Genomic DNA, 16,844 nt, shown 5'->3' with positions numbered 1-16,844 from the left:
ACCTCCTGTCAGAAACTTCAGATCACCTAGAAGCAGGAAGTGCTTGGTAGAACCGTTGGCAGCTCAGAGTCTCTGGCCAATTTCTTAAAGGCCACATTTTGGAGTTGGAGTTGGGCTTCTCTATCATTTTCTAGTTCTCAACCTTAGTTTTCTTTTCCCCCCAAGTCTAATTAAGGTAATAAGAAAATAGTTTTGTTTATGTGGCTTCTGTCACTTATTTCTTGGGGTACATTAAATTTTTAATTTACAAGTATAAATAACTCACCTGTCAAACTTTTATTCATTCTCCAAGACCCTGTTTAGATTTCACATACAATATAAAGACTCCCCTAATTACCCCGGTAGTTAGGCACTCATGCTTTGTGCTGCCATTAAATTTTACAGATATCCTTATTACAGAAAAAATATTACATTGTAGTTTATGACATGTCTATCTCCTTTGGGCAAAAACCATGTTTTATTCATATCCTATCTCTGTTCTTTGGTTCTAACCTCAATAAACATTCTTGGGAAAAACAAAATAATGAAAGAAAAGAAGGAAGAAAGGAAGAGGAAAAAAAATAATAAAACCTTCTTTATTTAAGCAATTATTTCTAGAGGACAAGAATTCAGTTCATTCTTTGCTCACATGAAGTGATTGGAATGAACAAAAACAGACTTTCAGACAATGTGTTGAAAGAGTAGGTCAACTTTTCTTTCTATGAGGCCATCTCTCAAAAGCAGCTTATGTCTGGGAAGTGTTTCAGATCACTGGTCTGGAAACTCTGTAGTTCCTTTCCCGGAAAAAGACCAGGATGTCTGTTAGGCTTAAAAGCCCTTAGGAATAGCTTAACTTATACATCCCAGTCCTCCAAATGAGTGGAAGTGCAAGGCTCTACATATAGCACCTCCTCAATAAATACTTAGCAAAGTTACACAGGAATGCCTTGAAGAAATAGACAATTCATCTGAAATGAATTACATTTTCACTGGAGGGAAACAAAAGTCTGCACCAACTGCTCCAGAATGACCAAAGAAAGCAAGCTTAGGCTCAGCTTTCCAAGTTAGAACTGATGACTAGTGCTCTCCCTAGGAGAGGGGGAAATTAATTCATAGTGAATAAATAGCTGGTTTTAGTAAAACTGAAAAATAAAAACTTTGAAAAGGAGACTATAGAGGCACAATCTGCAAAAGTTACTTTACTATAAATATGGATTTGTGCCTGCCTTTTTTTTTTTTTTTTTTTTTTTTTGACGGAGTCTGGCTCTCTCCCCCAGGCTGGAGTGCAGTGACGTGATCTCGGCTCACTGCAAGCTCTGCCTTTCGGTTCACGCCATTCTCCTGCCTCAGCCTTCCGAGTAGCTGGGACTACAGGCGCCCGCCACCACACTAGGCTAATTTTTTTTCTTTTTTTTCTTTCTTTCTTTTTTTTTTTTTTTTTTTTGTATTTTTAGTAGAGACACGGTTTTACCATGTTAGCCAGGATGGTCTCAATCTCCTGACCTCATGATCTGCCCACCTCAGCCTCCCAAAGTGATGAGATTACAGGCATGAGCCACCGTGCCCGGCCGTGCCTGCCCTTTTAAAAGACAATTGGATAGAAGTTCAGAAATGTAGAATTCTAATTCTGTCGTTGACAGTTAATAGATAGATGCCTTTAACAAGTCATTTTCATTTTCTGTACCTCAGTTTCCTGTCTCTTCGAGACGTATAACAATCTCTGATACACCTCGGAGTTGTGGTAATTCCAAACAGTTATGTGATCAAATTCTCAGCAGTTTAAGCTCCTCAGATCCTCTAACAGCGGCTCTTTGTGTCTAAACAATGAGAAAATAATTGTTTGTGAAATAAGTCGAATGGAACAGGACAGAATGAATTTTCTGGCTTAATTTTCTGATTTCAAATAAACTTAGTCATTCTTTCAGAAAGATGTTTTGATCAATAAGATGAAAAGTATTCAGTAACATCCAAAAGTTTTTCAAAGCTCATGTCATTGTGAGATCTTTTTGTTGGTGCTGTTTCTGATTTTATTGACCATATAGTTTAAAGAGATTTTCCTTATAACACATTTTGATATTTCACATTGTATTTCTTTACTTTCCATATTTTGTAATGAGATAAAGATGGCAGGAAAGAGGTAAAGAGAAGAAATATCCCATCTGATAAATCATTTTCAGTCCTCATTTTCTCTCGACTATTAAATGAAGTCAATAAATTGTGAAATAAGGCATGACAGTTAAAGCATCACAGCTGCACATGTAAGAATCCAAGGACCAGACATGTGGGATGTTAAAGGGACAAGCCACACTTTAATTCATCAAGAAGTTCTTCAATACTGTTAGCATAATAACTTTTCTTGAATTTTTACCAAGCACAAATTGCTCAATTCAAATTTAACCTCATTGTAAAACAAGAAATTATAGTCAGCTGGAAGGCCAACTAGCTGAACATGAGCCAATGGATGACAGAAAGAAACTCTCCAATAAAGCAATTAAAATGACAGACAGATGAGAAAATAATTGTGGCTTTCTGGAAAGGAGTGAATTTTCTTTACTCAGAGAAGGTTAGGCAGACAATCGCTATTGTAAAATCCAAGTCCTTCCAGAGGACGACATTAAAGAAATGGCTGTCCATACAGTCCAGAGGAGCAGTCAGATCCTGTGGTAGAACCCTATGAGTGACTGCTCCACAGAATTTCACTAGTGTGATTGGGAAGAGGAATGAAGTGTATGGCTGTAGAATGAGGTGAGTGAGCTTTTCTGCACAAGATAACCCAAGAATCATCAGTATCGAATGGTAATCTGCACTGTATTTGGGATCTCCTGCCCCAATTATCAGATATTTGCATAAGTGCTCAGAAGAAGGAATATGTCACTTATTAGTAGTAAAAGGACACACAACACTTATATAAATAGAGATAACATAAGTGCAAAACTGAATAAAGCAAAATTTCCCCTTCAAGAAGTTCACAGTCTAAAATTGGGGATCTTAACCTGGAGCCTATAAATAAAATACAAAGAAATCCATGAAAACGAGTAGAAAAAAAAATACGACTTTATTTTCACTAACTGCAAACTAAAATTTGGAATATTCTTTAATTATGAATGTAGGCATTAAACTAACCACAGTTGTAGAAGCAGTAATTGTGACTTTGTCACTGGTTGAAATTACAGATATTATAATATTTCTAACACTCATTGCAGATATTATAAGCTACAGAGCTTGTGGATAACCAAGATCCATTTGTGCTCATCACTACTGAAGTTACATTAATAATTAGACCCACCAGTTAATGTTATTTAATGCTTTAATAAGGAAGCACATATATTACTGTAGCATATATTTGGGCTTTTTTACTATTTTGATAACCATATTTCAGTAGAATTGGTTTCCTTGGTAATCCCATGCACTTTGCTTTATACATTTTAAAATATTATTCTGAGAAGAGGTTCATAGGCTTTACCCTATGGCCAAGGGAGTTTACGTAACAGAAGATTAAGAAACCCCATTCTCCAGAAAACCAAATGCTGCCTGTTCTCACTTATAAATAGGAGCTAAATGATGAGAACACACAGACACATAGAGTTGAACAACACACTCTGGGGCCTATCAGAGAGTAGAGGTTGGGAGGAGGGAGAGGATCAGGAAAAATAACTAAAGGGTACTAGGCTTAATACTTGGGTGATGAAATAATCTATACAACAAACCCCCATGACACAAGTTTACCTATATAATGAACCTTCACATGTACCTCTGAACTTAAAATAAAAGTTTAAAAAATACATTGTATATATGCATAGATATGTCCTTAAATTTTTTTTTTAAAGAACCTCCACTCTCTTCTCTGAGAATCAGACAAGTACACAGCTCTTGCACCAGCCTGATGGAAGTGTGGTGACTGTCTTTTGATTGAAGTCTTATCTTCTAGATTTCTAGTTGCTTCTCTGAGCTACTCTAGAACCTTTCAACAAGTCCTTTTCCTGCTTATATAATCTAGAGTTTATACCTATTAATTGCAACTAAGACTCTCAGCTAGAACAATATTTAATCACTACTTGTCTATTATGATTTTAATAAATATATTTTATTAAGAAACACAAATAGCTATCACACACTAAATTTCAGAAATATTAGGAGTTTAGTAAGTCTCCCTACTGAATCTATTCTACCCTAATAGATGTTGTCATCTACTTTATAGCAACTACCAAATGACAGGCCTAGTACCTAACAAAAGTTGAAAGGGGGACTTGCCTTGCCTTGAAAATTCAGCACCCTGTAATCCCAGCACTTGGGGAGGCTAAGGCAGGCAGATCGCTTGAGTCCAGGGGTTCACAGACCAGCCTAGGCAACACTGTGAGACTCTATCTCTACAGAAAATATGAAAATTAGCCAGGCATGGTGGTGCATACCTATAGTTCCAACTACTCAGGAGGCTGAGGTGGGAGGATCCCTTGAGTCTGGGAGGCAGAGGTTGAAGTGAGCTGTGATCACTGTAGCCTGGGCAACAAAGTGAGACTTCATTTCAAAAAAAGAAAAAGAAAAAGAAAGAAAAGAAAGAAAGAAAAAGAAAGAAAGAAAGAAAGAAAGAGGGAGGGAGGGAGGGAGGGAGGAAGGGAGAGAAAGGAAGGGAGAAAAGAAGAAAATTCAGTCCCATGAAGTAACAGCAATTTTTATAACTTATGAAATATAAACTGTCTTGAATATTTCACTAATTATTTAATACATACTTTCTTCACTACTGGGCTTTTCTTATTCTCTCCAATTGCCCAAATGACTTACCAAGGCAACAGGTAGTGAAGATGACTCAGTGAGACAGAATTTGACAATAATTCTATTTGCACTTTCTTGGACCCAGAGGGATTTAATTATGGAGGAAAGAAAGTCTCCTCAATTAGAGGACAATGGCACTCTTATGATTTGCATGCCCAAGAGCAAAGTTAAATGGAGATTCTAGGGCAGACATGCAAATGGGCTTCATCTCACTTATCTACTGTGATCTGACAGTAGTGGCTGTCAGGAGCATGGTGACGGGAAGCATCTTGAGGCTACATCCTGGCTAAGCAAGAAAAACATAAGACAATTAACAATGCTTGTCAAGGGCGCAGAAGTGGTGACAAGAGCCCATCTTGGATCTACATGTTATCATGAAAAAATTAACCAAATGGGACCACGAAGGAGAGTTAGATTACAAGAAACCCCTTATTCTGTATATTGGCTGACTATTTACAGCCTCAGTTTTGATTCTCAATAGGCCTGCTGAGATTTCTTAGGGCCTGAATGAATAGTCCAATATCACAAGCTATTAACAGACACAAAAATTAAACATGTTAATACTAGCAAGTGATCCTCTTGGAAATTTCCCCATCAGGTACCGGCTGACCAAATGTAAACTTATTTAAGTATGTTTGTAGATCTTGAACTCTTTAGCCACCAACATCACTTTAAATGATGAGTAAAAATAGATAAGTACTTCAAACACTGGCAAACACTCAAAGATTCAAAACCAAATGCTTCTTCCTAGTTTACCTTGTTTAAAAAGATGACACAAACTGCTCCTAAAAACTAGTGACTGCCTACATTGGTAAACATTCTGGTACTGGTGGCCTCTGGTGTTTCTTCTTTCTAGTCATATTGTCCTTTTGAGCAAGGGTCACTCTTACTCCTCAGAGGAAAGTCAACATGACTCACTTTCAGAAACTGAAAGTACACCATGTCCACATAAGCAGTGCTGCTTACTGTATAACCACAAAACCACATCAGAATAAGTCAGCTGCTCAGGAAGGAGAAGAAGGAGTGAGCTGAACAAACTCACCCCCATTCCAGACAGGGAGCCTTTAAGAGTATCCACAGACTTCTTTGTTAAGCAGAGACTTAGATCAGAGGAGAACTGTCAGTGGCAGGCAGTGTAAGCAGGGTCCCTGGCTTCTGGTTACTGAATACAATGAAACAAGAGCCCTCTCAAGGCCCCACTGTAAAGCCCTGAGGTTTTGGCTTCATCATCTCTTTCCTTTCCTTTGGTACTTTCTTTCCCTAGTTTCCATCTCTCTCTGAACATCAGGTGCTCTCTTGCCAAACCTTGTGTTAAGTGATTTTGGACAGAGTTTAAGGAAGCGGAACTTTTCTCTGAGTTGGATATTGTTGGGATCCCATGACTGGGTATCTTAATAATTCTTACCTAGAAGGTGTGACGAATAAAACAAGACTGACTAAAGCACTTCTTGGCAAAGCAGCAGCAATCACTTATATCAATAAGGATAGGGGCACACTGGGCATTTTTGTGGTCACTTTTAGACACTGCTCTTGGTTTCATCCGTGTTCAGACAGGATTATAGAGTGGATTTTTTTTCTCTATTGCGATCACAGAGTGCCTTTTTTGATGTTGGCATTCTATGAAATTGTTTCTATTCAACACAAGAACACAGGCTAGCCACGAGTGCAGCACTAGCTTTAGCAATACCAAGGTCTAGCCTGTTCTCCATTCTTTCCTTGGGACAATTCACTCTTCCAAGTGACATAAACTAATCAGAAGAATTAATATCAATTAGCAAGAGTTAATATTTTGTCACTAAGGGGCTGGAGGGGTGTCCTGTACCCGCATTATAATAGTGACCTTTTAGAGAAAAGGCTGACCCCAGATAAACCATAATAGTGAAACTGGGTGGAAGAAAATAGATTCAGGAATTCTCCAATTAAATTGTATAGGCAACCAACTCCTCTGCCACCCTATGAGCTGATCCTACATTTCATACCCACATTTGAACTTCCAGGTAATCAAACTAAATGAGGTCCATTCGTGTTACCCTACTGTTCAGGGTTTTGGGATGGTTTGCCATCCACACTTCTAGAAGTCTCTCCTTTCACACAGTATCTCCTCTCATCTGGCAGACTGGTCTCTTCTTGTTTTTCTAGTTTCTAAATGAATTCATATTGGAGCTTAACTTGCCACCCTAATGAGTTGCTTTCAGGATGATCGCGACTGTTCTCAACAAGCCACCCTTTTTTGCTTGACTTCCCACTACTTTGGAGAGTGATTGTGAATCCTTGTGACTTGTCTTCACAGTACTCTTCTGCCACCTGGTGAAAGCTCGTAACACACAAGACACTAGAGTTGCCATTCACTTTCAAATTCTACACACCCTGACACCAACACTAAGAAAACAGACACACTCACAGATGTCAGTCCGTAAATATATTGGAGGCATTTGATGCTCCCAGAAGAGGCCTGGCCACTAGGATTTCTGGGATGAGGCCCTCACCCATCTATCCTTCTTCTGCCTCTCTGAAGCCCTAGCACTATAGGAAGGAAATAGCTGATTGAGAAGGATCCAGTTCTTTGCCAAGAGTTCACATTGAGACTGGAAAGAAAATGAGAATAAAAAGTATCTGGACTTCTGAAGGGGCCACGATCAGCCCTGTGGGATAAGTGAAGCTGGAATTCCTGAGGACATCTTGCTGGTTCTCACCATCTTGTCTACAGTTGGTCTTAACAAATAAATCTGATGTCAACATTTATATCAAAGAAAGAAGAAATAAATACCTATCTGTTTACCTCCTGTTTATATTAGGCCAGACATTTTACTTAATCTTCAGAATAGCTCTATGAGATAATATATGTAATTGTGTAAATCTATGGGGTACAATGTGATGTTTTCTTCTATGTATACATTGTAGAAAGACTCAAGCTAATTAAAATATCAATCGCTTCACCAACTTATCATTTTTTGTAATGAGAACATTAAAAATCTATTCTTTTAGTACTTTTGAAATATATAATAACATATTATCAGCTACGGCCATCATGCAGTGCAATAGAACACTAAAATATATTCCTCTAATCTAACTGAATCTTTATACCCTTTGATCAACATCTTCCCTTTCCCCATACCTCCCAGAGATATGTTAACACTCCCACTTCACAGAAAGAAAACTCAGGCGTGGAGAGGCTAGGCAATGTGTCCAAAGTGATGTCTCTGCTTAGGGGAAGAGTTGAGGCTGAACCTCAGAGAGAAACGTCCTTGCAACTGCTGTACTTTTCTGACTCTTGCTATGCCACCTGGAGTACTGATCACTGGAGGAGAGAAAGAGGGAAAGAAACTTGCTACCTCCTTCCTGAGTTGACATTCGGTGCCTCTTGGTACTGCATTTCTCAGGCACCCTAGTGCCCTTGGACCAGATTCCCAGCTTTCATGGCCTTAAGGAATGTGGAATACTAATCATCCTTTACCTTTGTCCTGGATAGTTGTAATAAGGAATCAGCAAGAGAAACTCAAAATCTAAATTCTCCTTCAGATCTAACTATTAAAAAATAAGAAGCAATTAAACAATTAATAAAGTATGTATGTAGACATGTAAATAGAATAATAATATTTTAAATGTAACCTAAATGTTTGAGGGAAATTTTAAATAGATTTAAAAAGAAAATTAACCTTTAAAATCAAAATAATTTCTGAATATTTTCTGCACATCAATGAACATTTAGGGTCATGCTCAAACTGATGTATCTGAGATGTAAGAAGGACACCAGAAATGGAGTGCTTGAAACCCAGCCACCTGCCCTGACTGGCCAGCCTGGTGGCTCCTTCCTAGAGGAGAGATCAGGTAGGGCTCACTGGCAGGAAGAAAGGCTGATAAGTGTCACTCTCTTAAGGGAATCACTGTACATTAGGAATGGGGAATGAAGAGGGGGGGAAAAAGGAGGAGCTCCTTCAAAGGACACTTTGGTCTGGATCTCATCCATGGCAGAGACCATGAAAGGAACTCACAGACGACTCTCTGGAATAGAGACCATGAAGTGATGATGGTTCAAGAGCCAACTCCAAGCCCATAGATGTGTTTTGACTGACTCACTCAGTGCTCTGTAAACTGTGAATTAGTGCCAGCATTTACAAATCAGGAAATTTCATATCAGTTTGTATTTTTGATTTGTCATGAGAAATGGAAGATCTGGTAACACATCTTCCACATGAGAACAAGCTGAGTCCATCCAGGCCCTTCTGAGGGTCAAGTGACTACTACAAGCAGGCTGCAGTAGTCACTCAGCCTCCATCTGCGAACCTAGAAGCAATTGAGTCTTTGGCTTTTGATCCAGCAGTGGCTGGCCACCCCACCACCAAAGAACAGTGTACTGCAGCTAAAATCTGCCCACCCACCTAGTTCTCAGCCTGCAGACAGGGCCATGACCTCATGAATGTAGAGGCTATGGACCCTCACCCCATTATGTCCATAATTTAGTTATATACCATATATGTCCATAATTTGGTTAATCTTTCTGTACTTGTCAACTTGTGAATTATTAAAGGCCAGAAATTGACTCTTATTTTTCTTTGGACCCCATCCTGCTCCCCACTTTCATCCCTCTCAGTTCCTAATAAAGGGACTTGCCCATAGTAGACTGTCAATAAGTGTTCAATACATTTTTTTTAAAAAAAATCACTGAGTAGGCACTGTCTTCTACTGCCATCTGCCGACCATAAAGTAGAATCATGCCTAAAGATTGACACACCTGTAGGAACCACATGTTCCTTGCCCATCCATCTATTCATTTTCTTTCCTCCTTCTTTTATTTTTTTCATATTCTTATTTTTTCATTCCTTTGTTCATTCATCCTTTCACTCAATACATAAGTTTTGCTCATCACCTAGGTGACAGGCACTGTGAGTTATGAAGAATCAATACAAACGTGCATAGATACAGAGAACTCCCATTGCTAGCCAAGATAGAACAAGTCCACTACAGCCACTATCTCTCACATATTACAACTGAAAATTGTGAACAAAACATAAACTGTAACTAGTTGAGAGCTCTAAAAAATTAAGAATGCAAGCAGATTAGGAAGGAGAAGCTAAACTTGAAGAAAAATCCATTCACAGGTGAATTTCCTTAGTATTTTTCTTCTTTTGTTTTCCCACTTTGACTCAAGAGTGGTTCCATCATGGAACCAAGCAGGAAAAGCTCTAAGAGTATTTCTGATCAGAGGGCCCAGAAAAGAGGTCCCCATAAAAAGAGGACTGGGAAAAATGGGAAGGGTAGAAAATTCCCATCAGTTTTTCTATTTTTCCCCAGTTCTACACCAAGGGCAGCCCACCCATGAACCTACAATATGGTGGCAACAATGGCTCCAGTACCTAACACCTTGAGGGAAAACCAGATTTCGGGCCAGAGGAACTAGAAAGGAACCAAAAGGAAATCCTGTAGTACAAAAAGGGTAGATGAATCACTTTTATTTTTATCTTCCTCTCTCTTTTGTCTACCACTTTGCCCTGAAGGCAGCCCTAATCATGAGGAATTATGGGTATTATGGTCACTATAGTTTCAAGTTAAACCTTATCTTTCTAGGGACCACATAACTAGGAAAAAAAGCCATTGGAAGTCAGAGAGTTTGGGGGAAGGAAATACTTGAGAGGAAAGAGATGGAGAAGGAAATCTTCTAATTCTGCAGCTAAAGACGTACTGGAATTATCTCTGAGTAGCACATGTACAGGCAGACCCAAAGCAGCAGAGCAAAGGCCATGAAAATGTAACTAACATTGGAACCACCATCCAGAAAGGTGAGCTAAAACTTGCAGACTGAACCTAACAAAATTGAGTATCTACAAAAGCAAAATAGCAACAATCAAAAAATAACCTTCCCCAGAGGACTTTGTTAGGACCTACAGTCTCCCCATATAATACTCAATTGTCAATAAAATCCAAAATTACTTGACAAACATAGCACCAAAAATATCTAATCACTCATAAGGGAAAACAAAATCAACAGTTGTCAATCCTGAGATGACCCAGATATGGGAATCAGACAAAGAATTTAGAGCAGCTACTATAATTGTTCTTCTAGAAGGAACCACTTTTGAAATGGATATAAAAATAGAAGTGCTCAGTAGAGACACAGGAGCTACAAACACAGAACCAAATGGTGATTTTAGAACTAAAAAGTATAATATATGAAATATAAAATTTACTGGATGTACTCAAGGGAGATGACAGATGAGTCAGCAAGCAAGTATAGATCAATAAAAATTATTCAATCTGAAGAATTCAGAGGGAAAATATTTAAAATATTCAAAAGTCTAATATTCATATCACTGAAATCCCAGAAAAAGATGAGCGAGAGATTGGCACAGAAAAAAAATTTGAAGAAATAATGGCTTAAAATATGTAAATTATGAAATGAAAGACATAACATGTAGGGAGCAGGAAAAGTGTAGTTTTTCTATGCAATGGAATTTAACGAGTTATCAGCTTAAAACGTACCGTTATACCTATAAAACGTTACATATACACATCATGGTGACCACAAAACAAAAGCCTATAGTAGATATATAACAGACAAAGAAAAAAATCAAAGCATACCACTACAACAAATCATCAAATCACAAAAGAAGATTCAAAATAAGCAAAAAAAAAAAAAAAAAAGAAAGGAGAAAGAAAAGAAAGAGAGGGAGGGAGGGAGGGAGGGAGGAAAGAAGGAAGGAAGGAAGGAAGGAAGGAAGGAGAGAGAGGGAGGGAGGGAGGGAGGGAGGGAGGGAAGGAAGGAAGGAAGGTCTAATAAAATGGCAATAGGAAGTTCTTACCTATTGATAATTACCTTGAAAGTAAATAGATTAAATTCTCTAACTGAAATAGAGTGGTTGAATGGGGTGGGGTTTTTTTGTTTGTTCGTTTGTTTGTTTTTGAAATGGAGTCTCACTCTGTCACCCAGGCTGGAGGGCAGTGGCATAATCTCAGCTCACTGCAACCTCTGCCTCCCAGGTTCGAGTGATTCTCCTGCCTCAGCCTTCCAAATAGCTGGGACTACAGGTGCACACTACCACACCTGGCTAATTGTTTGTATTTTTAGTACAGACACATTTCCCCATGTTGGCCAAGCTGGTCCCAAGCTCCTGATCTCAAGTGATCTGCCTGCCTCAGCTTCTCAAAGTGCTGAGATTACAGGGATGAGCCATCCTGAATGGATTTTTTAAAAACCTAACTATATGCTGTTTACAAGATACTCACTTCAGCTTCAAGGACATGTATAGACTGAAAGCAAAGGGATGGAAAAAGATATTCCATGAAAATGGAAAGGAAAATACAGTAAATGGAGCTATACTTATGTCAAAATAGACTTTAAGTCAAAACTGTAAAAAGAAACAAAGAAGGCAATTTTTAATGACAAAGGAATCAATACATTAAGAAGACACAACAATTATAAATATATACGCACCCAACATCAGAGTGCCTAAATACATAAAACGCATACTAATAGATCTGAAGGGAGGAATAGACAGTAAAACAATAATAGTGGAGGACTTCAGTACCCCACTTTCAACAATTAATAGATCATTCATATAATCAATGAGGAAATATTGGACTTATACTACACTTTAGACCAAATGGACCTAACAGATATATACAAAACACTCTCTCCAACAGAAGCATGTACACATTTGTCTTGAGTGCACGTGAAACATTCTCTGGGATAGATCCTATGTTAGGCAACAAAGGAAGTAATTAAATATGTTAGAAAATTGAAATAATACCAAGTATCTTTTCTGATCACAATGGTATAAAAATAGAAATTAATAACAAGAAATTCAAAAATATGTGGAAGTTAAATAATGTGTTCCTGAACAACTAATGGGTGAAAAAACAAAATCAAAGGGGAAATTTTAAAATATCTTGAGACAAGCACAAATGAAAACAAACATACTAAAACTTATGGGATGCAGCAAAAGCAGTTGTAAGAGGGAAGTTCATGGCAGTTAATGCCTACATTAAAAAGAAAGAACTCAAGTAAACAACCTAATGTTACACTTCAAGGAACTAGAAAGAGAAGACCAAACTAAGCCCAAAGTTGGTAGAAGAAAGAACCAAGCAGAAATAAGTTAAATAGAGACTAGAAAGCAATATAAAAGATCAATGAAACTAAAAGGTTTTTTTGAGAAGATTTTTAAAATTCAGCTAGACTAAGAAAAAAGAAAGAAAACTAAAAAAAAAAAGTAATGAATAAGAGATATTATGACAAATACAACAGAAATACAAAAGATTGTAAGAGACTACAAGAAACAATTATACACCAAAAAACTGAAGAAATGGATAAATCCTAAATATGTATGTGTGTGTACATATATATATACACACACACACATATATATATATAAAACCTATCAAGTCTGAATCAAAAAGAAATAGAAAATCTGAACATATCAATGATGAGTAATGACATTAAATCAGGAATCAAAAATCTCCCATCGAAGAAAAGCCCAATAATAGATGGCTTCACTGGTGAATTCTATTAGGCACTGAAAGAGGAATGAATACCAATCATTCTCAAGCTCTCCCAAAAAAATCAAACAGGAGGGAAAACTTACAAATGGATTTTTATGAGGCTAGTACTATCCTGATGCCAAAGTCAGACAAAGACACTATAAGAAAAGATTACAAGTCAATATTCCTGATGAACATAAATGCAAAAATCCACTAACAAAACAGCTACAAATTGAATTAAGCAGCACATTAAAAGAATGCTACACTATAATCAAATGAGATTTATATCTACGATGCAAGGATGGTTCAACATATGTAACTCACTAAATGTGATGCACCACAATAACAAAATGAAAGATTAAAAGTGTATGATCATCTCAATAGATGCAGAAAAAGCATTTGAAAAAAAAAATCAGTATGCTTCTATGACAAAAACTCCCAACAAATTGCATTTAGCAATAATGTACTTCCACACAATAAGGTCATATATCACAAGTCTACAGCTAACATTTATTCAATAGTGAAAAGTTGGGAGCCTTTCCTCTGGGATCAGGAACAAGATAAGGGTGCCAACTCCCACCACTTATATTCAACATTGGACTGGAAGTCCTAGCCAGAGAAATCAGGAAAGAAAAAGAAATAAAAGCTATCCAAATTAAAAAAGAAGAAGTAAAATTTTCTCTCTTTGCAGATGACATGGCCATATATAGAAAACTTTAAAGACTCCAAACACAAAAAAACTGTTAGAACTAACAAGTGAATTCACTAAAGTTACAAAACAGAAAATCAACGTAAAAAAATAAGTTGCATTTTTATACGTTAACAATTAACTATTCAAAAAAGAAATTAAGAAAGCAATTCAATTTACGATAGCATCAAAAAGAAGAAAATACTTAGGAATAAATTTAACCAAGAAGATGAAAGATCTGTATACTGAAAACTTTAAAACATTAGTGAAAGAAGTGGAAGAAAAAGAAACCACAAATAAATGGAAAGATATCTTGTGTTTATGGATTATAGAATCAATATCAAAATGTTCATACTACCCAAAGTGATCTACAGATTCAATGTAATCTTCCACCAGCAAAAAGATTATGACTTACTGAAGGCACGGTATGCCTGTAATATAAAGCGTAGCGAAGAATGGTAATAGAGAAATAAAAACCAGAGGGAAGAAATTATAAAATAATAAAAAAGTAAACCTAAATGTAGCCATATTGATAATTTCATTGAATATAAATGGTCTCAACATGCTAATTAAAAGATAGAAATTGTCAGAGTGGGAAAACAAAAAAGATCACCTAAAAGCTCTGTATAACTGAAAATTAAGGCCAGGCACAGTGGCTCATGCCTGTACTCCCAGCACTTTGGGAGGCCAAGGTGGGCGGATCAATTGAAGTCAAGAGTTCAAGACCAGCCTGGCCAACATGTCAAAACCCATTCTCTACTAAAAATACAAAGATTAACTGGGCTTGGTGGCACATACCCGTAATCCCAGTTACTCAGGAAGCTAAGGCAGGAGAATAGCTTGACCCTGGAAGGTGGAGGCTGCAGTGAGCCAAGATCATGCTACTGCACTACAGCCTGGGCAACAGAGCAAGATTCTGCAAAGAAAGAAAGAAAGAAAGAGAAGGGGAGAGAGAGAGAGAGAGAGAGAGAGACAGAGAGAGAGAGACAGAGAGAGAGAGAGAGAGAGAGAGGAAGGCAGGAAGGAAGGAAGGAAGGAAATTAAATAACACCCTTCTAAATAACCGATTGATCAAAAAGTCTCAAGAGAATTCAGAAAATATTTTGAACTACTTAAATATGAAAAAAGTATCAAAAATTGGGAGATACAATTAAAGTCTACAAGCAGCTTACTATAAATATTATTATATAGATAGGCTAAAAATAAAAGAATAGAAAATGACAAACCATCAACGTACACTGATAAAAAGAATGCAAGAATGACTATATTGTTATCAAAGCAGACTTCAGAACAAGGAACATTACCAGGGAGAAAGAGAACAAACACACCAAGAACACATAACAAAACAATCCAGGTATGTAAGTGCAAAACCACAGAGCTTCAAAATACATGACTCGAAAACTGATGCAACTAAAAGGAAGAATGGACAAATCTACAATTATACTTGGAGACATCAAAGCACCTCTTGATAAGTAATAGAAGTAGAAAATCAGCAAGAATTAAGAAGACCTGAACAACCAGAAAAGTGAACATTTTATAGCTGCTCAGTCCCTTCTTTGTCTTTTGAGAGAAAAACATACTCTAGAAAAGATAAAAATGGATTTATTTTATGAACAACCATATTTGACCCAAGTTCCATGAACACTATTCTTCATCAACTAAATACTGGTTGGAAAGGACTTATCTTTTATACAAATTAACAGAAGTTATAATTCAATCTCTAGGTCATTTGTATGGCAGAAATATTACATATAGTTACTATTATTTACAAAGTAATGTTATTTTGATATTATGACAAATTGTGTCAGAAATGCCCAAAGTACCTTCTCTTAGCTTTTTCCTGGGGACTTAATTTTGTTTTTTCTTAGTTATGTCTAGATTTAACCATTGCTTCTGCCAATTCAGTTTCTAGGTTCTGATGTTATCAGTTGTGTATAATAGACTGTGAAATGTAGTGATCTGATAGTTTACTAGTGTATTTAAAGGAAATATCTTTTAAAAATAAATAACTTGTGGCAGGCGTCAGTCTATAAAAGGGAAGACTGATTTTGAAAATGATAGGCTTTCATATTATATAATATGTGAAAATATCACATATGTGAAAACATTATCTCTGTGTATTTTTAATAGCATTATACCAGAAATTTTTAGATGATTACATACTTTTTAATTAAATTATAGCAGTGAAAATAGTGAACAAAAGAACTAGATTTTGGACAGAAGAAGAAAGAAATACATAAAATCTCTTTCATCCTTTTTTCTCATTCTTTTTCAGAATAGCAAACTTTTGCTTGTCATGTCTGAAATGTACTACCAAATATGACTTTTCAAGATCTTTCATATTTCAAATATTGTATCAATATGTTTTATTTTCAATTCTCCAATTTATGATAATTTGTTTTTGTTGTTTGTGGTATGCGAAGATATGTACAGAGCCTTTCAAATAAAGTGACTCTGAACAAAAAAAAAGAAGAAGATCTGAACACTATCCATCAACTTGACCTAATTAATATTTATGAAGTATTCTGCCCAACAATAAGAAAATATACATTCTTTTCAAGTGAGTGTGGAGCATTCACCAAGGTAGACCAGAGATTAGCAAACTATAACCTGTGGACAAAATTTCGTCCACCATCTATTTTTGTAAATTAGTCTTATAGAGACACAACCATGCCAATTTGTTTGTGTATTGTCTGTGGCTATTTTTGTGTCACAAAGGCAGAGATGACTAGTGCAAGAGAGACCATATGGCCCTAAAACCAGAAGTATTTACTACTGACCCTTTACAGAAAAAGTTGCCTACCGATCTTCTGGACCATAAACAAACTATGGCCAATTTAAAACAATATAAAGCACAGATTTTATTCTTTGACCTTAAGAGAATTAAATTAGAAATTAATAATGAGGGTATTCGGAAAGTTCCAAAAATTTTGGA

The 16,844-nt window shown here is 36.7% G+C and overlaps 1 long non-coding RNA gene across 1 annotated transcript in view; it reads right to left on the bottom strand.

The window, feature by feature from the left end:
* LOC117075555 overlaps positions 1 to 16,844 on the bottom strand; it is a 119,441-nt gene that overhangs the window by 66,816 nt on the left and 35,781 nt on the right. Inside the window, exon 2 of the long non-coding RNA XR_004434051.1 lies at positions 1,664 to 1,796. This is a non-coding gene — a long non-coding RNA (uncharacterized LOC117075555). The remainder of the gene's footprint in view (positions 1 to 1,663; positions 1,797 to 16,844) is intronic.

This window comes from Trachypithecus francoisi, unplaced genomic scaffold, assembly GCF_009764315.1.
Source record: "Trachypithecus francoisi isolate TF-2019V2 unplaced genomic scaffold, Tfra_2.0 Lachesis_group5, whole genome shotgun sequence".
Classification (NCBI taxonomy): domain Eukaryota; kingdom Metazoa; phylum Chordata; class Mammalia; order Primates; family Cercopithecidae; genus Trachypithecus; species Trachypithecus francoisi.
The sequence above is the reverse complement of the archived record's forward strand: the minus strand, read 5'-3'. Positions and strand labels throughout refer to the sequence as shown.